Source organism: Mustela putorius, unplaced genomic scaffold (assembly GCF_011764305.1).
Source record: "Mustela putorius furo isolate JIRA1106 unplaced genomic scaffold, ASM1176430v1.1 tig00003834_pilon_pilon_pilon, whole genome shotgun sequence".
Classification (NCBI taxonomy): Eukaryota; Metazoa; Chordata; class Mammalia; order Carnivora; family Mustelidae; genus Mustela; species Mustela putorius.
In genome coordinates this window covers 79,627,602-79,653,674 of record NW_025421987.1, presented here as the reverse complement: position 1 = coordinate 79,653,674, position 26,073 = coordinate 79,627,602, and the positions used below count along the sequence as shown (strand labels likewise).

Here is a 26,073-nt window from a genome sequence, read left to right as displayed (position 1 = left end):
TGCATAATATATTAAGTAACACAGCATGTACTATATAAATCATAAATATAATATATAATAAATTATACATAATAAAATAATATATTAATAAATAATACATAAATTGAATGATTTTATATATTATATATGCTATATAATATTATTATATATAATTTACATCACCATAGATTTTATTGTTGATTTTATAAATCAACATTCACATTTACCCACATATATACTTTTCCTATTGCTCTTGTTTTCTTCCAGAATCGCCACAATTTCTCTGTATGAAGAATTCTCCTTAGTAGTTTCTTTAATATGATTCTGCTGCTGCTGAATTATATCAGTATTACCTTTTATTCTATTATCTAAATGTTCTTCATTTTCTCTTATTTTTTTTGAATATTGTCAATGAATACAGAATGCCAAGCCAGAGGGATGTTTAAGCTCCTTCTCCTCCCAATATTTTTGAGGATACAATTCCATTGTTTTTTGACTTCATTTTTTGTACTCAAGGTCAGCTCTCATTCTTATTGTTTCTTTGAATATAATATGCCATTTCCTTTCCTTTACGTGTTTGTTTTTCACTACTATGACTTCACCAGGTTAAGTGTTTTATTGTTTTTTTTTAATTATATAGGTTTACAGAATTTGTTGTATCTGTGATTTAATTGTTTTTGCAAGGTTTTAGAAGATTCTCAGCCATTATCTTTTCAAATACTGTTTTTATACTTTTTTTCTTGCTCTTCTACTTTCTGGACACTATACATATGTTAGGCTTTTAAAAAACTTCATATGCACTGTGTCTTACACCCCATGCTTTGATTTCTCTATGTCCTAGTCTGGATACTTTCTTCTGATATAGGCACGATTACTAACTCTATCACTAATTCTCTCTTTTGTCATTTCCAACCTGCTGCTAAACACATCCATTTGATTCTTAATTTCAGTGATGTTTCCCAATTTAGGATTTCCCCTTGATTTTTAAAAATAATTTCTCTTTATCTGCCCAAGTCCTCCATCTCTTAATTTCTTTTCATCACACTTATTTACTTATTTTTTTATATTCAGTTTTTATTTTCTGGGTCTTCTTCAAAGCTCTCCTAGCATCATGATCATTTCATTCTGAGGCTAGTTCTTTTATCTCTTTCTTGGTTTTATCCCTAGTTTTTCTGATGCACGTCCTCAAATGCCTTTCTCAGGAAGAGTGAATGAAAAGCAAACTTTATGAATTCTTATATGTCTAAAAATAACTCTTACTTTCACTCTTGATCAATAATTCAGTTGAACCTCAAAAAGAGCCTTAAAAAATGTTTCCCACATGAATGGTTTTAATTTTTTACATCCAATGTTGCTAATAGTAAGTTTGATACCAGTTTGTTTCTTTGTTCTTTTTCATTTGTAGATAAAGTAAGGATATGTGTAGTGGGGGCAGCTACCTGGAGTAGCTGTCTAAAAAGATATAATTAACTAATGTCATGTTTTAAAGCCCTTAGGCTCTCTCTCCTTTACCTAGGAAGTTTGAGTTCTGACTCCACCGAAGTTTTGTTGTACATATTATGAAATGTTTCTTTCTTTGCTTTATGATACCTTTCAACACATCAGTGTGTTTCCAACTGCTTCCAGTCTTCCAGAAATACATTTATCTTTCTTCTTTTTCACTTTTTAACCCTACCTTATGGTAGACTTCATTGCTTAGGGTTTATACTTCTAAAAATGTCTTATTTCTATACACTATCAGAGGAATGAAAAGCGAATGAGTTTGCTGCAGTACTCTCGAGTCAGAACTCATGACACCTTTGAAATAAATGAACAGGTAAGTGAAGGAATATTTCATTACAGCTACTTATTTATTTTAAGAATCAATTGTAACATCATTGAGACATCTCCATACTTTGCCTTCAGTATTTTTCATTCTGTTATTTATTATGCCATTTTGTTTCTCATGTTTGGATTTATAATGAATATAGGTTAAATCAAATGGTTGTAACCTAACACTTTCTTTGCCTACATTTTTTCCCTAATTCAGACCAGGAGCTTTTGCTTCCTAAAGAAGCTGGGATAAAAGGCATTGGTCAAAGTTTCACCAGCATAATCTTAATATTGTGAATCTCTATAAATTCTTCAATAGAGATAAATTTTAATGCCTCTAGTGATTGGCATCACAGAATTGAAAGGACTTCAAAAAACCTCTGTCATCAATCATGCATGGTGGTTCTTTACCTAGACACATGTTAAAGGATTTAACAGGTTCTTATGATGTGTGCACCTTGAAATTTCTGAGTTTGATTTAAAAGAGCTCACTAGGATATAATTAACTCAGAACTTAGAGCCTTGTGCATAATTTAGAGGCAATTACGGTTCAAGGAAATAATAAGCCAACTTTTCAAATTCAACCAAAAAACAATCTGGAAAAATAAAATTAATCACTGGCAATTACTGAGTTAAAATATCTAACTTATTACCTGAAATGCTCCCATGTAATCACGCATTCAATTGTAACTGAGCCAGTAATTGTAATCATAATTAGGAATGTGCAGGCATTAAAAACTCCGAAGATCATAAAACACATGAAGCTACTATTTAAAAAAATAACTGCTTCAACTTTCCATCTTCAAAATTTGTAATGTAAAGTCCTTAGTTGTGCCTTACAGACCTCAACCTTGTAATGATTTGAAATGGTTCTTAGAATACAATTTTATATAATTTTGAAAAATAAGTTTAAAAAAATTAATAGTAGAGTTGTTGGTTCACTTAAGTATTCGTAACATTTCTTCTGAGATCTTGTTTGGATATTAATTGTATTTTAAAGCAACCTATATGCTCACTATGAATTCTTTGCCATGTCTCATTAATAGAGGCTGGAGTTAGCCTGTTTTATTTATCCCTAGCTTTGAAAATAATAACAACCACTTCAGACGTTTCATTACATTCTAACTAGCTTCTCCTCACTGGTTAGTCCAAGTAAATGGAAATTTTACTCTACCTAACAATAGTTTTAAAGTCATCTCTCACAGAAACACTTATTGAAACTATAAAATGACATTTCTTTCTGTAATCCAACAAGAAGAAAAATTTAAAGTTTCAGTTTCAACAATTTGTGAAGATTTATTCATCAGGAGGAAATTTTTAAGACATTTTATTTTTTAAATATTTATCTATTTAAAAAAATATTTATCTATTTTTTTGAGAGAGAGAGAGAGCATGTGAGCTTGGCGGGGGGTGGAGGACGGGGCAGTGGCAGTGGCAGAGGGAATCCTAAAGCAGATAGCTTGCAGAGTTCTGAGCTGGACAGGGCTGGATCCCCGGACCCTGAAATCATGACCTGAGTCAAAATGGAGTCAGGCATTTAAAGGATTAAGCCACCCAGGTGTCTATGTTGACATCATTTTAAATAAAAATCTGTTCTATGACTTTTCTTAAACTGAAGAAAGCAGCATCCTTACTTACCTTCTATTTTCCGTATAAGTCTCAGGTTTAGGTACGTCCAAAATGTTGCCACCAAGTCTACACATTGTTCCTTTCTTTTTGCATTCTACAAGTCTCCCTAAATTGAATTTTGGCAGGTTGCTTTGATTATCATAATAAGTAAACATTAAAAACATTAAACAACTATAGGGCACCTGGGTGGCTCAGTTGGTTAAGCAACTGCCTTCAGTTCAGGTGGTGATCCTGGAGTCAGAGGATCAAGTCCCACTTGCTTGGCAGGGAGTTTGCTTTTCCCTCTGACCATCTCCTTCTCATGCTCTCTCTGTCTCTCTCATTCTCAAATAAATAAATAAAAATCTTTTAAAAACCTTTAAAAATAACCCAGTTGTTCTTCTTATATAGAAAATAGTGCAGGGTGCCTGGGTGACTCAGTGGGTTAAAGCCTCTGCCTTCGGCTCAGGTCATGATCCCAGGGTCCTGGGATCAAGCCCCCCGCATCGGGCTCTCTGCTTCTCGGAGAGCCTGCTTCCTCCTCTCTCTTCCTGCCTGCCTCTCTGCCTACTGTGATCTGTCTGTCAAATAAATAAATAAATAAAATCTTAAAAACAAAACAAAACAAAAAAAATAGTGCAAACTTGAAAATAAGTTATATTAAAAATATCAGTTATTTGGCATATTGTAGACATCAGTAGTTGGCTCCAGAATGAAAGCAATGAAATCTTGACACCAAAAATGAGACTAACTCTTGGTTAAAAGACAAAAAACAAAAACGAACAAACAAACAAACAAACCCTAAAATGAATCTGTAGAACTATAGAAATATTACCAAGAAGTTTCAAGAAATGCCTAAGTGTAATGAAAGGGAGATCAAATTGTTCCCTTAGAATATAGCCATAGCAATTCAATGATCTGAAAAAGAAGAAAAATATTATCACGAACAAGTAGCCTGCATAATGTCTAGCAAAAGCTATACATTCACCAAGAGGAAAACTGGGTCAGAACAACTCAGGGGGAGGTGGTCTCTCAATAGGTCATTGTAGCCAGCGGGAAGATGGCTATGTTTCAGTTTCAGAGCTTGAATATCATCCAACCACTCCCTTTACTCTGATTCTATGACTAACAAAGACATTTCCTATAATAATTTGGCTTTTTGTTTGCTTTCCTAGAATATAAGGGATGTGATAGCCAAAGCAGTAATCTTCTTGTACATTGTGTAATTAAATATCTCATTCTAAATCAATAAATTGGTAGTTTTGTTTTTATAGCCATATCTTTTGAATCTAGTTATGGAAAACCAAGATCACCAAATGAGCTGAATCAAAACACTAACAAAATTTGTGTTTCTTGGGCTGTAAGTCTTAGGATTTGTACCTACATTATCATCTTGTAAAACTCAAATACATAGGGTACCTGGGTGGTTCAGTTGTTAAGTGTCTGCCTTTGGCTCAGGTCATGATCCCAGGATCCTGGGATCAAGCCTGTAATGGATTTCTTGCTGGGTGGGAAGCCTGCTTTTCCCTCTCTCTCTCTCTCTCCCTACTTGCGTTCCCTCTCTCGCGGTCTCTCTCTCTGTCAAAAAAAATAAATACAATCTTTAAAAAAAAACCCAAATACAGAAATCAGTTGTACTTCTCAATAGATATTTATATTATCCCTTTAATTTTATAAATATGAAATGGTATTCCCTGGTAAGTATTCACTTTTGTTTTTATATTATTTATTCTTTGTTTACCCAAGAAATATTTATTGAGAAATTAGACAATTATATCAGGTATCATGCAAAAGCACTGATATGCCAAATAGATTTTGGTGTGATGTGATGGAATGCACATTCTGTAATGAATAGTTCTTCTTCACTCTGCATGAACAATGTGCCAGGTACTGTTCTAAAAACTCTTATGACTATCATTCCATTTAATCTGCATAACTACTCAATGAGATATATTTATTCTTATATTTTGCTTTAGTAATGAGAAAACTGAGATGGCATAGGTTAAATGATGTCTCACAATCACACAACTGGAATGCAAAATCAGAGGCAGAGTCCATAAAGCATATGGACTCCTCTGGTAAGAAAAAGACAAAAGAATTACACAAAAAATATGTAAGCATAAATGATAATTTGTTCTATAAAAGAAAATGTGTAATGATATTTGAGAAAGGTGTGAAATGAGACCAGATAAGTAGACAGGGAACTAATCATGAAGACTTTTTTTGTACCATGTTAGGTGGGAGCCACTTAAGGAGTTTAAACAAAAAAGATGTGGGCTCTTTTAAAAGATCATTTGGTTGTGACACGGAGAAGAGAATCAAAAAGAGCAGGGGTGGATGTAGAGAGACCATTCAGAAGGAATTTTTTTTTTAAGAGATTTTATTTATTTACTTGACAGAGATCACAGGCAGGCAGAGAAGCAGGCAGAGAGAGAGGAGGAAGCCGGCTCCCCCCTAAGCAGAGAGCCCTATGCGGGGCTCCATCCCAGGACCCTGGGACCATGAGCTGAGCTGAAGGCAGAGGCTTTAACCCTCTGAACCACCCAGGTGCCCCCAAAAGGAATTTTAAGAAACCAGGTGAAAGAATCCTGCAGTGGTAGTGGAGATAGGAAAGGGAGACCGTTTAGCAACTTAGGATATACTATTAACGGAACCCATGGAGGGTCAAGAGAGGAATATGCCAAGGACAAATTGTAAGAATCTGACTTTCCCAGCTGAATGGATGGTAAAGCCATTCCCTGAGACAGTACCATCTTCTAAAGTATGCCTTAAAACTCTTCTTAATACTACACTTTTTTTTAAACGATTTATTTATTTATTTTAGAGAAAGAGAGTGCAGGAGTGGAAAGGGGATGGGAGGAGAGGGAGAGAGTCCTTAAGCAGACCCCACTGAGTGCATAGCCCACCAACTGAGCCACCCAGGCACCCTCCCTAATACTACAGAGCATCAAATCGTAGCCAATTTTCCCCTCATTTTCTGGTGAGTATTTCCTGTAAGCCTTCTTTATTGTCCGTCTCACTGTAGGCCTGTATTTTTACTGGAAGGATGCAGAGAATGATCTCTCTCAATCTGAAATACTGTTCTCATTTGTCCCTTCCTAAACCCTGAAACTTCCCCATTAAGTTTTTCTTATTAAAAAACAAAAACAAAAACAACAACAAAAAAAAAAACCTTTATTCTTTTAGAGTAGTTTTTGATGCACACTAAAGTTGAAAGTATAGAGATTTCCCATATATGTCTTGGCTCCTCATATGCACAACTTCCCCCATGATCACCATTCTCCACCAGATTGGTATATCTGTACAAGTGATGAACCTACGTTGATAAACCATTATTGCCCAAGGTCCATAGTTTGCATTAGGATTAACTCTTAGTGTTGTATACTCTATGGTTTTGGACAAGTATGTGATGATGGGTATCCATTATTATAGTATCATACAAAGAATTATCACCATCCTAAAAACTCTCTGGTCTCCACCTATTCATCCTTCCCCTCACTTTTGGCAACCACTAGTTATTTTTACCATCTTCCTGGTTTTTGCTTTTTCCAGAAAGCTGTAGAGTTGGGAATCATACGGTATGTAGCATTTTTAGATTGGCTTCTTTCACTTAATAATATGAATTTGAGGCTCTTCCATTTCTTTTTATGGCTTGATAGCTCTTTTCTTTTTAGTACTGAGGAAGATTCCATTTTCTGGATGTACCACCATGTTTTTTTATTCATTCACTTACTATGGGAAATCTTGGTTCCTTCCAAGATTTGGCTGCTACAGATATCCATGTTCAGGTTTTTTTGTGGACATAAAGTGTCAAATTGGGGTAACCAAGGAGCACAACTGTAGGAACATATGGCAGGAGTATATTTAGTTTTGTAAGAAACCGGCAAACTATCTTCCAAAGTGACTGTGCCACCTATTAGATTTTTAACCTTGCTCATAGACCCAATACTTCTTAAGGACTTAGTATTTGCCAGATATTAGATATTTGAAGCCAGATGATTATTAAAGATTTTATACAATAACATCCCCTCCAAGACATCCTGTCTCTTAATCCTACCTCACTGACAGCCCCTCAGATCTTTCCTTCAACCTATTTTATAAGAATTACTTCATTTGTTTTTGAATTCTAATTACTTCTTGGTATACCTGCCCCCCCCCGACCCCATCTTTAAAGATGTGCTGTACTGTAACTCCATTATCCTCATGCCAAGCATAGTTTGTTTTGGAAACAGTAGAGTCTGTATTTGTTGGTAGAATTATATTGAATAGAGATCCATGGTAAACACTTTAATACCTAGGTAAGTATGCAGATTCCTAACAAGGAAAATTCGGTTGGCTGTGAGTTCAAATATATTAGAAATCATTACAAAGAAACTATAATTATAAAAATAATAATTGGAGAATTAAAGATATGCATTTTTCTAAGGGCCAATGCCTCTTATAATATGTGTCTTTTTTTAATGTTCTCAATATTTCTAGATCACTGATTAAGTGGCTCAGTTTTGCAGTGACTCAGGGAGGCATTCAACTAATGCAGAAAATCATGCTTCAAAGGAGAGAGAAGAACTTAATCTTCATTTCAGAACCATGCCCTACATTTTCCGGCAGCAGTAATGACTGTCTTCATGGCAGCTGTTTTCTACGATTTCATCAGCTGATCTTAAAGAGTTCTACCGTTCCTTGGAAATGTAAAAACTAACATACATTTCCTGAAAACTTTGAAAAGTGGGGTGAAACATTAATCAAAACTAAAACAATCATCTGTAAGAGTTGAGTCATGTGCCTGGCACTAGAACAAGGAAGGATCAATTACATTAGTGATTTGTCATTAGCCCTGAGAAATTCTACCAGAGTGCTCTCACAGCTGATTGAAGTGCAGGGGAGGAAGAATCAGAAGGAGGACTGTGAAGGACAGAGTTTCTGCAGTTTTACATTGTTTGACTATATCCAGATTCTGTTGTGAATAAAGCTGTGGCACTTGGAAAAATCAGCCCATTAATGGATATTAATCCCCAATGTAAAATGAAGGGGAGAAATACAGTGGATGTGGTACAAAGAGCATAGAAAAGATGACATTTACATAAACACCACCTGCTAATTAATAACCTTGGCCAAATTCCCTACTTAATCTTTTTGTACTTTCATTAACTCTTCTGCAAAGTGGGAATGATAATAATACTACCTCAGAGCGTTGCTGTGTGGATTAATGTGTTAATACAGGAAAATTGCTTCGGCCAGATGGTAACCATCAGTAGGTGCTATTTTTGTTGTGGTGGTTGTGATTTCCCTGAGATGCCTTTGATTTAATTAGTTTAATCATCTTTAACAAGTTCCAGCACAAGTGAGGTCTCCTCGGGGGTGGAGGCCAGAGTGGTTCCTCCACTTTTTGAACTCATCCTCCTCCTTGGCTCCTTAGTGAGTTTGAGTCTTTTTGTCTCTGTTTTTTATTCAGTTCTGGGGACACACTTTTCCCCATTACAAAACAATACTCTATGAATAAATTCTCTTCCCTTTAGCCTCTGTCCTTCCAACCTTTCCCATCTTTTCTCCTCATTTCCTGATATGGAAAATGGTCATTTGGTTCCATTGGGTCCCCATCTGGATTCCATTCTCTTCCCACACAGGGCGGGGAGGTGGGAGTGTAGAGGGCAGATGAACATCATCAATTAGATTTCTTCAACTTTCAAGTAGGGCTTTCCCTTACTGTTCCTAGAAGTATCTCTGTCTCTTTCTTACCATGATTTTGTTGTCCTAGTTTTAGTGCCTGCCAGGCTTCAAAAAATGGTGCAAAGAAAATAATGATACTACGATATCAAAAAACCCTCTTTTGAAAAATCACAAATGATCTTGAAAAATCCAAATCAAATCCTTCCAACTCCTTTTTAAAGCATTCCCATAGCATCTCATATTTAGAATAGTATCCAAACTTTACACTATGGCCACCTCGACCCTGCATAGTCTGTCCTCTGCCCCCTGTTCCCACTCATCACTTACCACTCCCTCCTCCTCTGCACATCACTGGCCCTTCTCAGTTTCTGTGAAGTTTAATCTCTTTACTACTTCAGGGCATCTGCCTGAAATTATCATCCATTACCTCTTTCCCTAACTCATTTGTCTCCACTGGGTTTCAGCTTGATGGTCAATTTTGTTGCAAGGCCTTTCCTTTCCTGACCTCTCCACCTAAATGACATTTTATGAATTTTCATAACACCTTGTATTCACTCTGGAAGATTACTCATAATTTATAATTACATAGTTCTGGTTTGACTGAGTTCTAAATATTGATCTCCTCCAGTAGATTCTGCATGGACTGTGGCCATCTTGCTTACTGTTATATCTTTTTTTTTTTTTTTTTTTTTGACAGACAGAGAACACAAGTAGACAGAGGCAGGCAGATAGAGAGGAAGGGAAGCAGGCCCTTTGCTGAGCAGAGAGCCCGATGTGGGACTCGATCCCAGGACCCTGAGATCATGACCTGAGCCGAAGGTAGCAGCTTAACCCACTGAGCCACCTAGGCTCCCCACTGCTATATCTTTATGGATTCAGGAGTGTACTTATTTTAAAAATGTATCTATGAATTCAGTGTGTGGAAAACATCTAAATGCATAGTGTTTAGAGTTCTATAGTTGTTACTAGCTGTGGACCTGGGGCTGTTACTTCTATGAGCCTCAGGTTCCTCATCAGTAAAATGGAATCATGTTCCTTAAAGTCTTATGATGAAATCTTATGCTAGATTCACTGGGCAGGTGATTAACAAAAGTCACTCAGGGATGATCATCTGGTCTTCCTCTGCCACCCTTGCCTCCCCACAATCAATTTCCACAGCCAGTATGTTAAAAGAGAAGCTGGACCACAGTGTTCCTCTGCTTGAAACTCTCCAATGTTCCCCCATCTCCTCTCGGATTTCTTGGAAACAGACAGCCCCATGGTCTGCCTTCTCTCCCCGCCCCCGCCATCCCCTGTTTCCTAATTTACTCTCTTACTACCCCACCCCTCTCTGCTGGCCATCCTGATCCCCTAAATCATATCAAGCTCACCAGGCATACTTCTGCCTGGAGCCCTATTTGGAAAGTTTTTAGGAAAGGATCTCTCTCCTGTGACTATTCTAATTGCAACCGCTTTTTGCCCTCATCACTCCCCAACCTCTTTAGGCTGCTTTACTTTTGCCACCTTACTTATTCAGCCTTCAAAACATTCTAGCAATTTCTTATCTATTATGTTTATTTTCTGCCTTGTCTCACTAGAATATAAACTCTATGAAACAGACAGGTTTGCTCATCATATTAATTGCTATAACTGTCACACTTAGAATAAAGTCTGCACTATAGTAGGCACTTAATCAATATTTTTAATTAATAAATGTAGCTATTATATTAAGATTATTATTATAACTATATGGAGATAAAATCTATTTTTCTGAGGCACTCTCCTATTCTATCCCTATTTCCATAATAAAAAAAGCTTAATTATTTCTTATCACAAAACTTTCAAAACAATTTATCTCTCCAGAGAATTAATTAAGGGTAAATAACTTAGCCAAAAATTGCCTTGCATTGAGAAGCAATTTAGGCTCTCTGTCATTTGGTCATTTTTATTTGAAATATCCAGTTTTGCAGGATATTTTTCAGGGGATCCTCTCTTTCTAATCTGGCATTCTAGCTTTTCTCACCAATTGCTCTATCTTATCAAAGCTGAACATTTGCATAAAACTACAGAGAGAAAGCACCAGGGCCTTTTTAGTCTTCCCTGTCCACAGACTCTATCCTCAGGCTCCATTAGGTTATTACAGGGCCTGTCTCCTTCACTTGTGTGTCTGGTTTGCTATGCCTCACTGATCTTGATTTCCTAGTTTTGCCTCACATAATATTACTGCTTCTTGTTTGCTCACAGAAATCATAGATAGGGAGAGTTATTGAGGAATTAATTTTGTTAAAACAACTCATACCTTTCCCTGGCAAGGTTGTCACATGAGAGACACACAAGAAAAAGACTCCTTTAGGATACAAAATTATGGAAGAGAATGAAAGCCATTGAGAAGTGAGACTTGTCTAATTCCTGCAGGGAAGACAGACCATGTGTGACTCTACTCTTGTAGCCCAAGCATTTAGCATGGTGTCCAGTTCCTAGCAAGATTTGAACAAATGTGTCCTATAGAATATGTTGGTAAAGATGCATACAGGGCAGCAGCACTTCTTATAAATCTGCAATGGCTTATTGTGGTTGCTTTCCATCAGAACTCTATCATCATGTCCATCAACAGATGAATGGATAAAGAAGATGGTTTTTTATATATATAAAATGGAATACTATGCAGCCATCAAAAAGCCATCAAAATCTTGCATTTTAATGACGTGGATGGAACTAGAGGGTATCACGCTGAGTGAAATAAGTCAATCAGAGAAAGACAATTATCATATGATCTCTTTTATTTGAGGAATTTGAGAGGCAGGGCAGGGGTTTATGGGGGGAAGGGAGGGAAAAATGAAACAAGATGAGACCGGGTAGGGAGACAAACCATAAGAGACTCTTAATCTCTGGAAACAAAAGAGGGCTGCTGAGGGTGTTAGGGATAGGGTGTCTAGGTTATGGATATTGGGGAGAAATATGTGCTATGGTGAGTGCTGTGAAATGTATAAGACTGATGAATCACAGACCTGTACCCCTGAAACAAATAATACATTATATGTTAATTTAAAAAATTTAAGAAAAGCAACTCTATTATGACTAAGCAGTTAGTACAATATATTTATATGTACATTTATATGTACATATATAACATATTTAGGGACAACAGTCCCCAGCATCACCCCTTCGCCTGCCATACTGTCTTCTATATGACATTACTCCTCTGCTTGAAACCCTCCATTGAGTTCTCCATACCTTCAGGATTAGATGTAAATAACTTAGTCCAGACTGGAAAGATCTCTGTAGCATGTTGGGGAGCAATGTGCTAAGCCGTTAAGGAAATAAGCTTTGAAATCCTTCTGAGCTAGGCTGTATTACTACTTCATCACTGACTAGCTGTGTGATCTTGAGGAAGTCATTTTTCTACAGCTCAATTTCCTCAGTCATAAAATAGAGACATTAAAATGTCCTCATAGTGCACTTGACAATACTAAATTATATATAGTGTTTATCATACACAGAGTAAATGCTAAGCAAATGGTGGCTATTGTCATTGATTCTGTTAACATTATCTATAATCTTCAATTTATCTCTTTGGGCCTCCCTTTCCATCCAGGCACCCTCACCATCCTGTCTCTCCATGTCCTACCTGTGCTCAGACTCCTCTTGTTTTCTGAATCACACTCTAGCTCTGTGCCTCTGCCTGAGTCATTATCTCTGCCTGTGCTTCCCCTTTCCACGTCCTCTGGGTAGCATTTGGAGCTCCAATGCATCTTGGAGACCTGCCTCAAACAGCCTCTCTGCTGAAGCCCTTTTAGCTTGTACCTCCCTTTATAACAGCGTTCAGCTCATCTTTCTGTTACAGGTATAAGGACAATGTGTGCGGTTGTTGGAGATGTTTATTTCATCAGAGTTATTTCTTATCAATCTGTAAGTGGCAAGAAATATAATAATTTCAAATATAAATACTATCTAGAACTGTAATAAGCTCTGTTGTAATTCAGGAGTATAAAAACCTCTAAGAAAAATAATGAGCAAGCCTGAAATATTTTTATTATTTTTACTGGAATTCCAAAATCAATTCTCCTCACTGCAGTTTCTTTTGCAGATCTATTTCAGGTCCAGTGTCCTGGGATCTGGTTCATCAATAAATAGTCATTCTACAAATATTATCTGCATGACAATGTTGTATATCCTATTTAGATCCTTAAAAAGTGCTATGCCTGGTAAAGCCACATCCTGCCATATCCCACTGACAGATGCTTTTCCCATAGGAAATGAGGACTATCAATAGCATCCTTCATAGGCACAGCTTCTGGGTAATGGTAATGTATCAGTGTTTCCATTATTTTGTTTTCATTTTGGTGGCATGATGTCATAATCTAGCATTAATGACAGAGTTCAGACTCAATAAACTCTTCTATAAAACCACCGCTCACAGGTAATTGATAACAATCAGGGACAAACATTCTGTTTGGTTGTATGGCATCTGTAGCAGTGGGAGGAACAAACACAGAGATATATGGTGCTCTTTCTCCTGCCACCTGTGCTGGTGGATGGGGGGTCGTCCTAGGAAACCAGCAGAGGTGAGCAATACTCAGGACAATTGCCCTGTGAGGTGTCAAGTAAGCAGGAGGGTATTTTCGAGCACTTGCACTGGAGACACTTTCCCCATCACACAGCATGATAATGAAGTGTTCTTTCCTCTCTTCCTCCTCCTTCTTTCCTTCCTGCTCTTCCTTCTTTTCCATCCCTTCCTTCTCTCCCTTTCTTCCCTCCTCCTCTCCTTTTTTTTAAACAAAAAAGAAGTATCTAGGGAATTAAAAATTAATCGATCTTTAAAATTCTACAGGCCATTTTCGGATTTCTTATCAATCTGTGGGAGGGGAAGAACATTTCAAGAAGTTTCCATGAACTGAATTTTTCCTAATGGCCAAGGATTTAGAAACAGTTTGAGAGGTTTAAGGAATATCAACCAGAAGCTGACTGTGGCCTCCAAGACAAGTGTGGGTTTTCCGGATTGTTGGATTTACACAATATAATAAAATAACTCTGAAAGCTACTTGTTCCACAGTCCACTGTCACAGGAGGTTTTATGGCCAACAGTGCAGTTGCTTCAGATGACTCACAGCTTGTGATGGTATAAATAATTTGTTCTTCCTACTGCATTTATTTAAAATAATAGATTTTGAAATACTTGTGCTAAAGAACAATATCAGAAACGTAATATGTGTGAACTTTTAAAATATTCATACAGCCCCATGGAAGAGAAACTGAGGTTGACAGACCTAGAACCTGGCCAAGATCACACAGCAAGTGATAGATCCGAGTTTAGCACCCAGAGGTACTGGAATCTAAACTCCCTATGCCTCATCCTGGCTTCTTGCTTCTCGCAGTGAAGGACATTTTACCTTATTCTAAAAGGAATTATTTCATTTTAAAGGGCTCTATTATATGGTGGTTTGTTGTAGCTGATACCCATTTCTTTTCCCACGGATATTTTCCTGATATCAATTTCAAGGAACTAGAGATTAAGGCTAGAATATAAATCAACTTACTCCACTTCAACGAATAGAATTTTTTAAGATCTATACTCCCTTTTTTATGGCTTTTGTTTATGAGAAGGCAATGGCTCATTTATTCACAGTTTAGCTTTTGTGTTTTACATTGTGCAATGAGGTGGAATTCTAGGAACTTGTCATAAATGTGTTTCCAAGCAAAGAGCCCTTTGTAACAAAACCAGAACTAACAAATATTTGTGGATTATGGTAGTAAAGACATTTTAGGGAGCAGATACCAGGAATGACAGTTATTGAACACATACATTATTTTTAAATGTCTTGCTATATACTCTTTTAAGGTTAAAATAATTTTTAAGGACAAGGTATTACTATTTGTTTTACTCATAAGAAAACTAACTCATCAGTACAATAACTTGTCCAAGATCATCCAGAGAATAAGTGGAAGAATTGGACATTGAATCCAACTTGTCTAACTCCAAAAGTTCTCATTCTATAATATTAAATAGCCCAACCAAATAAGAGGGAAAAGTAGTCAATCAGTCAGCAGTGCCTTCAGCTAAAGGGAAGAGAAACACATCTACAGTGACCCAAGCAGTAGTGACTTGTTTCCATAGACCAGGTCCAGAGTTGAGCAGGCCAGCACTAGCATGGTGGCTCAAAGAAGTCATCCGAGAATGAGGTTTCAAATCACTTCTGATCCACTCAATTCCCATGATCGCAGCTGTGCTATCCTCTACTGGTCATTAATCCCCCACTGAGAGCAAGAAGAAGGGGTGAAAGGTGATGGCAAGAGGCTCATACTAGCTGAATCTACCCTGTTTTATTGAAAAAATAATAGCTGTGCCAGCAGTGTCACCTGGTGGCTTCACTTACTTACCACAACAGTGCTGCGTGAGCACTCTTTATGGTAAGGGAACCTGGGAGATGGATGTGCATGCCAAGTGCATACATTGACACCATGAACAAAACTGGGGTTGTATTAAAAGGGAAGGACATATTTGGGGTGGGCTGGCAGCAGTATCTGGCACAAAAAACTGATCCTGGGAAAATGAGAACTAGAGGTCAGTAAAAAATGAATAGAGAAATCTATAAAGCCTAGAAAGAGATGATCCATTATTTCACATAGGAAAATATATTGCACAACTAGATAAAAAGGATCATAAGGGAACTGTTTACTCAACCACTTAAGTATATTTTCTGTTAACCTCCCTATTGGTCCTATTATTTGAGTACCAAGAGCAATATCCTACTGGTAGCTAGATGGTTCCATTTATACTGCAAGAAAAACACCGACTTAGGACACTCAAATACAGCATAAAGATTCAACTGGAGAAATGGTCTCTTGGTTTTTAGGAGGATTTCAGAAGTAACATATGGCCCTATTCATACACAAGTCATCAGTAAACAAATCAACACTGTAGACCCCAGACTTTTTAAGATAGAAATCACTATCATAGTGCTTTGGGAATCAAACATTTGTGCCTCTAATATTGACTAAAAAATAAAAGGAAGGAAGGAAGGGGAAACAAGAAGAAAAGATAATAAAAAGAGAAAGAAAAGAAAAACAAAAATTTCAGATAAGAGTTTCTTTAATCAACACTTCCTAAACTGGGCCTAGTTCCACTGATAACCTGCTGAGCTGTTAAACTTGAGATACGTCAAACTGCCTATTGAGGAAAATGGGTCCCTTTATTTCTGGAGATGAAATCTCCAGCACGGACCTAAAATATTATTATAATTATTCTTTCTCTGTAAGATGCATGGTTATATGTACATCTATATGCGCAAGGAATGTTAGAAAGAGGAATTGAGAGGAAATTTCTAATTTCCTAATTTCTCTTCCTACCTCAGGATCAATCTTAACATAGAAAGAGCAGGTGCTACAGCATATGTGCTAAAATTGGAAGATTTGCACAGCCCTGTGCATGGAGCCCTTGTAAATTCACAAAGCTCCCATACTTTTCCAAGATTCCCTTGTGAAATTCTGCCTGATCCTGTGCTCCCATAGCAATTGGTGTATCCTTGCATTAACATGTGCCTCCCTATGTTTAGTTATTAGCATACATATGTGTCTTCTCACAAGACTATGAATTTCCTAAAGACAGAAGCACTATATAGGAACTTGAATTTGAAAATTATATACAAGGGATGTTCTAAATTCTCGATCTCTAGAATCTTTAAAAACAGTTGTTTCAACAGAGACATGTGTAGAGACAAGAGGCTAACCTGGATGACCCTTTCAAGACTTCCAGATCCTAATGTCTGTTTTTAAAGGAATTCCCTTAAAGATAAAATCAGAAAGCATCTATTTGGTTATCCAAAATACAAAGTAATTTCATTTTCTCTCTCCCACTTAATTGGCTCCTTTGCCAAAAGCACATTTAGATTTTGAGTCTCAATAAAGCTACGACGGTAATCATAAAAGATTTAAGAGAATTCATATCTCATTTCATTACTGTAAAACTACTGCCTTAAACCTTACCTATCTCTATAGGCTGGAAACAGCTACTACAGGAGCAATATCTGTTCTACTAATCATCACTAATAGCTCTTAACGGGATTGAGAGTACTGAAACACCATCATTGTCATATAGCTGGGTACACAGAGTAATATTAGAAGGAATGTGTTAAATTGTACATTTCAGAGACGTTTTCTTAAAGAGAAGAGCACCAAGGCCTGCTCTTATTAAAGAACAGAAAGAGCTCAAACTCCTTCTGAGGGGTGAGAATACTGGGGCTCAAAAACGATGTCCCTGAGAACTCGGAAATGAGGGAACAAGACCAGATCTGAGAGTTAAACTGGGAGATCTAAGCAGAGCAGAAATATGCAAAGTCGCCTCCAAGGGACAGAATGACTCTGAGTCCTGCAGGATTTGACCAAGGCCGGATTAACCATAAATGTATATTTAAGGAGAGAATATTTTACTCACAGAGTTTGTCAGCTACAGAAGCACAGAAAACACCAGAACCTGGAGAGATCCCTAGGGTAACATGGGCGTTGCTTCTTAGCCAGGTTCTCCTTAGCTTTCCTTGTAGATTTAGTAAGATGAGAAAGTGTACTTACCATCCACCTGTGGATTAATCACCCAGTTGTTTCATGCTTATATACTTTTTTTTTTAAAGATTTTATTTATTTGAGAGAAAGAGAGAGAGCGCACATGCACAAGGCGGGGGAGGGGGGAGGAGGGCCCAGGGAGGGCCAGAGGGAGAGGAAGAAGCAGACTCCTCAGTGAACAGGAAGTCAGATAATGTAGGGCTCAGTCCCAGCACCCTGGGTTCATGACCTGAGCTGAAAGCAGAGCTTAACTGACAAAGCCATCCAGGCGCCCCACTCTTGTACTTTTAAGTCAAAGTGAGTTAGTCTGATCTAGCTCTATCTTGTTCCTGCAGTATTGCCAGTACCCAGTACTCAGGATGGTGCTAAACATCGGGATACTCAGTATTTTTTTTTTTTTTCCAGTTAAATCAATAGTGCTGAGACCCAACAAGGGAGAACCAGCGGGCCTTTGAGTTGGAGATTCTTGAATGCAGGGACCAGAACTGAAGAACTGATTATTAACATTATCAACAGAATGATTTGGGGAGGAACTTCAACAATCCTATTTTCATGGATGAAACAAAGTTCTGCCTTCAGAAACATTATCTAACCATAACAGGAGCCATTTAGAAGGAAAGGTGTCTTATAAAACAGAGTGTAATGATTTTTTTTTTTTTTTAAGAAGAAGAGTAGCTATACTTAGGATTTAAGAAATATGAATTTTGTTCTTCTCAGTAATTATTCTTCTGAGCTTTTATGTCCTTTTAACATTCTAAACCACAGTTTAATCATTAAAATCAAGTATTAGACATAGATAATCTCTGATGTCATTTCCAGAGCCAAAATATCCTTTCTTAAGAAGAAAGAAAGAAGTGATAGGCTAGACAGATCACAAATCAAGGCTTCCAGAAGATACTAGTACAAATAGCAACAAGATTTCTAACAATGTCACATGAAAAGTCTGGTATCTAAGACCCTTGATTTTGTCCTATCATTTGTAGTGTACATATTCAATAATTACTTCAAAAGTATACTTGAGTATATTTATATATATTTATATTTAAATATAGTTAATAAATATATAAAATGTAGATATTATTTGCACAAAGATATTTCTCTGGGTACAGATAATGTAAATTGCCTGGCTTCTGCAAGCTAAATTAATATTTTTAACCTTTTCTGATAATATCATTGTTCACCTTCTGAATTATTTCAATTTTATATCTTCTTGCTGAATACAAATATCTTGGCTTTATTTAAAACTATGAAGTCTGGAACTGGTCACAATCTTAGGTAAGACTCTATCCATCCAGGTATGGAATGGAGAAATAATGTTTTATTGTTGTTCATATATATTATACTTATATCTGAATATCCAAATATCATCCTAGTTAACATTTTGCTGTTCTTTAAAGTGTTATCTCTTTACTTTCAGCTTTCATAGCAGCACTAATGGTATGTTTTAACCCTGATTTTACACGAAACTATAATGTTTATAAAGAAGCATTTTTCCACATTGTTACTAATTCTTCTAATTGCTTAAATGACTTAATAATATTCTATCATGTCAATGCACCATAATTTACCCAACCATTTTTTCCCTCTTTTTGATATTTTGGTTATTTTCTTGTTTTTGCTAGTATAAATAAATAAATAAAATAGAAATACAAAATATTATCTTGTGTTTTCTCTTTTTGTTCCTGATCATTCTGGCTAGTGTTTAATTTCATCTATTCTCAAAAATTGGCTTTGAGTTGATTTTTCTCTATTCTCTTTCTTTTTCTATTTCACTGATTTATACCCAGATCTTTACATTCCTTTTGCTTACTTTATATTTTGTTTACCCTACTTTTTCTAGACTCTTAATATGGAATTTGAGATCATTTGTTTGAGGTTTTTTTCATATATAATATGGGTATTCAGTCCTAAATATTTTCCATCTAAGTACTATTTTAGCCATATCCTGCAAATGTTGATGTGTATTCATTTTCATTTAGATAAAAATAATTTCAAATTTTCTATTTCTTTTTTTTTTTTTATTCAAGGGGTATACAGAAGTGCATTGCTTTGTTTGCAAGTATTTATGGATTTTCCAGATATTTTTCTTTTATTTTAAGTGTGGTCAGGCAATACACTTTGCATGATATTATTTTTTAATTTATTGAAACTTATTTTCTCACCTAGAATATGCTCTATCATGGCAACTATTCTAAGTACACTTGGAAAGAATATATATATTTTCTGCTATTGTTCAGTGAAATGTTCTATAGTATGACATCAAGGTGGCTGATAGTGTTCATTTATACTATGTCTTCATTCACTTACACAAGTCTTCATTTATACTATGTTGGTTAATAGTGTTATGCTTTCCTATTAGTTATATCAATTTTTGTTTAATGGTTACTTAAATCTCTCGCTATATTTGTGTATTTGTGTAATTTTTCTTGGAGTTCTTTCAGTTGTTTAATTTAAATTCAATTAGTCAACATATAGTACAACATTAGTTTCAGGTATAGTGTTCAATAATTTATCAATTGCATATAACACTAGCTGTTCATCACATCATGTGCCCTTCTTAATGCACATTACCCAATTACCCCCACCCACCAGCAACCTCAGTTTGTTTCCTATAGTTAAAAATCTCTCATGGTTTTTCTCCCACTCTGATGACTTCCCATTTTGTTTTTCCTCCCTTCCCTTACATTCCTCTGGCCTGTTTCATATATTCCACATACGAGTGGAACTATATGATAATTGTCTTTCTCTGATTGATTTAATACCCTCCAGTTCTATCCACATTGATGTAAATGATAAATATCATCCTCTCTGATGGCTGAGTAGTATTCCATTGTATATATATATATACCACTTCTTTATCCATTTGTCATCCATGGACATCTTGGCTCTTTCCATGGTTTGGCTATTGTGGGCATTACTGCTCTAAACATCAGGGTGCAGGTGTCCCTTCAGATCAATGTATTTTTATCTTTGGGGTAAATGCCAAGTAATACAATTGCTGGGTCATAGGGTAGGTCTATTTTTAACATCTTGAGGAACCTCCCTACTTGTTTTCCAGAGAGGGTGTACCAGCTTGTATTCCCACCAACAGTGGGAATCCTTGCCAACATTTGTTGTTAATTTTGGCCATTCTGACTGATGTGAAGTGGTATCTCACTGTGGTTTTGATTTGTATTTCCTTGATGCCGAGTCATGTGGAACATTTTTTCATGTGTTTATTGACCATTTGCATGTCTTCTATGGAGAAATGTCTGCTCATATCTTCTGCCCATTTCTTAGCTGGATTAATCATTTTTTGGTATCAGGTTTAGTAAGTTCTTTATAGATCTTGGATACCAGCCCTTTGTCTGATATGTCATTTGCAAATATCTTTTCCCATTCCAAAAATTGCCTTTTAATTTTGTTGACTGTTTCCTTTGCTGTGCAGAAGGGGAGAACAGAAGTAGTAACCTCAGCCACAGCAAATCCTTGCTAGACGCATCTCCAAAAGCAAGGGAAATAAAAGCAAAAATGAACTATTGGGACTTCATCAAGATAAAAATCTTCTGTACAGTAGTCTTTCAATTTTTGCCTCATATACTTTGATGCTTTATTATCAAGTTCATGGATGTTTAGAATTCAAATAGTGTAGCTTTCATAAGTCTGCTAGTATTGACCAGTTTAAACTTAAGAACATATGAGGTAGCTAGATAAAGCACCAAGAACTAGCCTGGGGGAGAGGTAAAAAATGTACTGTGGTCCTTCCTTAGAAGTCACTGGGAACAAACAGAATACTGGCCTAGAGATAATCCAGTCCCAAGTTCCAGGAGTCAGCAAGCCAAAGGAATAGGCCCTGAAGAAACCTAAAGGACAGTAAGACCCCCAAAACCCTTCCCTAGTAGGAACTGGAAGGTCTCCCAAGAATGAGTCAATATGACACACAGGCTTAAGTCCTATAGCCCTGCTCTAGCTGTTTTCTTCTTTGTTTCCTGTCATGACCACTTCCTTCAAATACTGATCACTCCAAACATTCTATTGTTCCTTTTTGCCATCTCTTGTGTAAATGTGATATTAAACAAAGAGAGAGAATAAAAGAGATATTTAATATGTGAACTAATGTAGATCTTGAGTCAATAAATCAAATGTAAAAAATAAGTGAACAAGTCACGTGGAGAATTTAGAATATTATAATGAATTATTTTTAGTATTTCTAGATGTTCTAATAACATTTTTAAAGAATACATAAAGTTTTATTATTGAAATAATATGATAGCTGGAATCTGGTTCAAAATAAGTCTAGTATTCAAAGGAGTGAAGTTAGTTGGGATGTAAGTAAGATGATATTGGTCATGATTGATAATTCTTTAAGCTGGGTGGGATAATAGATACATATTGTGAAAAAATATACATATATATATATATATATATTCATGAAACATATATGGCTTTAAAATCAGCAGGAGGGAGAGAAAGTCCCTGCCCTGAAGGGTCCCAGCAGATGATGAATAATATGGACACACTGTGGTAAATGCCAAGAGAGGGGGAGAAAATTATTGTTTGAAAACAGGGGTAAGGAGGAGGGAGAGAAAAAGAGGGAAAAGATTTCCAAAGAGTAAATCCAAGAGTCATCAGTTGCAGTGGTCAAAGTGCCTGAAGTCTCATCGCTCATGGCCTTGAAATCAGAGCAGGACTTCAATATTGGGACAAAGGCCTGCAGGCCAGGAGAGGTGGAGAATGATTTCAGAGGAATGACTCTTTTCCTACGGTTCTATAATAAACCATGAAACATTACTCTATCTCACGTCTACTTTATTTAAAATACAAAAGAGCAAGAATAACATCTCTCTTCTTTTGTGATTTATTACAGTAATATTTTTAGTTTCATGGTAATATAATACTATTTTAGCTTAATGACAGTCTTTTTTTTTTTTCTTGCAAATACCACAAATACTTTAGTGGAAGGTGACATTTGGTCTTTTGACATTTTGTATTCAGCCACCTAGAAAAAGACACTTTGTACCTTGAAATGTTGCCTTTTGAAACACTCAGTAGGGAGTGGGGTAGATATCCTATGCTAATATGAAGGATGAACTATCGGATAAATCTTAATTTTTATTTTTGAAATAACATTTTTTACAATTTAAATATATATTTTATGTTTTATTTTTATTTCTCTGTGGTATTATAAAATCCTTTAGAATGTACTGTAACTCACTTAATCGCTAGTATATTCTAAGCGGCTCTTCTGGGAATTCTTAACAGAAACAGCATGAAGTGGGTGCTAAGAACACTGCAGCTTGCTTTATAATTTACAGTGTAGGTGTAAATCCTTTCTCTTAAGAACAGCACAAAATTGCCATTTAATTCACTTCAGGAACATTTAAATTACGTATACTTATATTTTAAAATAACATCTTGTATTTTGCACAAGTCATACTCAAGTGAACTGTTCACCCAAAGAACTGCACGTCTATAACGCATAATCAGCATAATGCCACATAATGACAATTGTATAATATATAAGAACAATGCTGCTAATTAAGATCTTGATTGAGCCCAGAATTACATCTAGTGAAGTATCTCATGGTGTCTCCCGAGCATCTAGCTCAAATTGTCAATATTAACCTCCTCAGCTTCAGCTTCCTTTCTTTCTTTTTTTTTTTTTTAAGATATTATTTATTTCAATCTCAAGTAGGTGGAGAGGCAGGCAGAGAGAGAGAGAGAGGAGGAAGCAGGCTCCCCACTGAGCAGAGAGCCTGATGCAGGGCTTGATCCCAGGACCCTGAGATCATGACCTGAGCCAAAGGCAGAGGTTTAACCCACTGAGTCATCCAGGTGCCCCCTCAGCTTTCTTTCAAAACAATGTGTCCATGCTGTCAAAGGCTGGGGAAGCCAGGATAGAAAGAAAAATGTTTCTGATGATATGCCATTATTTTCAATTCTTAGACTGATGCTGACAGAATGCGTGTTTATACAAAGCATACACAAGTCCTGAAGGATAATGAAGAAAAAGCATTTGCGGTGAGCAGAGAAGTGCAGCAAGGGTGATAAGTAAATGACAAACATCGGGGAGTCCAGCATGCTAGGAAACACACAGGTGGGAGTTCGTGGTAAAAAGCAGAAGCAGGAAATGTATGGGCAGGTGTAGTTACAGGGGAGCGGCTTGGCCTCAGAAATGGGAATAACAGTTTAAAGAACACTTCCTCAGTGTTTGTTTTTTTTTCTATAAGGCAGTAATAGCGGAACAAATCAAATATTTAATATTCACGAAATGAACGGTGGCTCTTATTTTATGTGATGATCAGAAAGGTTTGTAAATAAAATTAAAAAAAAAAAAAACCTTACCCAACATAAGCATAGCATGGGTACTCATACATAAAAAGTAGAAAGTTGGATTTGATTTATTATTTATTTATCCATTCAAAATATTAATTGTGACCCAACCAATCATCAGGCATTACACTGAATATTAAGTTTAGAGCAATGACTAACACAGAGTCTCCACTTTTGGGGACCTGATGTTCTAATGAAGCAGAGAAGAGATAATACAGACACACAAATAAATACCTTTAGATAATGATAGTTTAATAAAAATAGAAAACAAGCTTACGTGATAACAAGTGAGTGTAGGTGTGGATTGGGGCACTTGAGATGGAGTGATGAAGGAAGGCCCCTTGAGAAGGAGGGAGCATATGGGCTGAGTGTTGAATTACTCACAGGAAGGAGCCAGCCAAAGCAGAGTTTAAGAGGACAGCATTCCACACAGAGTGAAGATCTGACATTCAGAACGTGAGACTGAAAGGGCCAGCCATTTCCAAGAGACAGAAGAAGGAGAGTGGGTCTGAAATCTCACAACCAAGGTGAAAGGTAAGAACATCAAGGTGTGGACAATGACCAGATCTTGCATATCCTCCTCCTAGGCCATGGTGAGTTCAGCTATGGGATGCTACGGAGGGTTTTTAAAATGAGAGACATGTAATCTAATTTATACTTTAAAAGGATCAAGCTGCTTCAGGAAGACTAGAAGGGGACAAAAAGCAGAAAGAACACTCCTGAGACTGTCACATTAGCTGAGACATGACTTACGTGAAGATAGTAACAGTAAGTATACTGAAAGTTATTGGCTCATTTTATCACTTGAAGGCCCATCTAAGAAAACTTGCTTATAAATTGGATGCCCCTGTTGTTGTCTGGAGAAACTGAGGGAATGGTAGAACTTAGTTTAGGGTTGAAAGCAAGTACCAGTTCATATAGGTATATACGCAGAATAGCAATTGGATATTTTAGTCTAGGTTTAGAAAAGACATCAGCATGGAGGATAAACAGTTAGAAGCCAACAACCTGTAGATGATATTTAAAGGCACAGGACAAGATGAGTTCATCGAAGGAAATTAAGTTTGACTGAGCCCAGAATTATATCTGTTGAAAATCTCTTAGTGTTTCAGGAAAAACAAGATCATTATAGAACAGAGCCAAGGACTAAGCTGCGGCCTAAGCTAATGTTCTGAGGTCAGGAGGAAGAGGAGAAAGCAGGCACAAGAAGGGACAGTGAGGCAGGAGGAAAAGCAAGAGGATGTGACCAGCTCTGAACATGATGAGGATGGACGATGGAGGTGTGGTAGGACTGTGCTCAGGGCTGCTGATCTTAACGAAAGCTGTCTGCAACTGGTTCTGGAGAAGTGCAGCTAGTGACATGGGCTGAAAAGACAGGAAGATGAGGAGGTAGAAAGAGGAGGGATAGACAATTGCTTCCAGGGCTATAAAAGCAGAGGAAAAAAAAAAGGTTAGTAGATGGAAGGAGGAAGACATAATGTCAAGGTACGGTTATTTTTTATTTCTTTCTTTTGTTTCTTTTAAGATGGCTAACATTAAGGCATGTGCATGTGCCAAAGAGAGAAACCCAACAGTGAGGGAAAAATTAATGCTGCAGGAGAGAGAGGAAATCGTTGCAGAAGCAAAGACCTTGAGGTACTGAGAAAGGATGACCCTAATTTCCTCAATGATGCACTAAGTATTTGTTTACTGTAAGTCTTAGCTAAACCATTGAATAAAGCGATTCTAATTTAATTGTTTCGGGCTGGGTCCTGGGCATCAGTATGTTTTTTTAAAAGTTCCCCGGTTACTTCTAATGTGCAGCCAGGGCTCAGAAGCAGTAATCTAAACAATAGCGTTTTGTGTTCATCATTTTTTTGGCTTTTCTTTGTAGTTTTATGACATATGTATGCATCCCCAGCAATTTACTATTTAGTTGTGCATGAACTTTATATAAATGGAATCACACTGTATATATTCTGGGTATCTCGCTTTTTGTTTTACATTATATTTATGGGATTCACACAGGGTAATGTATGCGGCTCTAGCTCATTCACTTCCACTACTTTATAGTGCCCCAGCATAGGAAAATGTGTAATTTCCCCATTCTCCTGTTTAATGGATGTGTGAAATTCTTTTTTTCCATTTTTGACTGTTGCAGCTCACACTGCTGTGGGAATA

General features: G+C 36.6%; 1 long non-coding RNA gene across 1 annotated transcript; it reads left to right on the top strand.

The window, feature by feature from the left end:
- Positions 1–13,502: 13,502 nt before the first annotated feature.
- On the top strand, positions 13,503–25,689 carry LOC101683272. The gene is made up of 5 exons (XR_001180135.2): positions 13,503–13,610; positions 23,527–23,601; positions 24,300–24,447; positions 24,580–24,681; positions 25,439–25,689. It is a non-coding gene; the product is annotated as an uncharacterized LOC101683272 (long non-coding RNA).
- Positions 25,690–26,073: the final 384 nt, after the last annotated feature.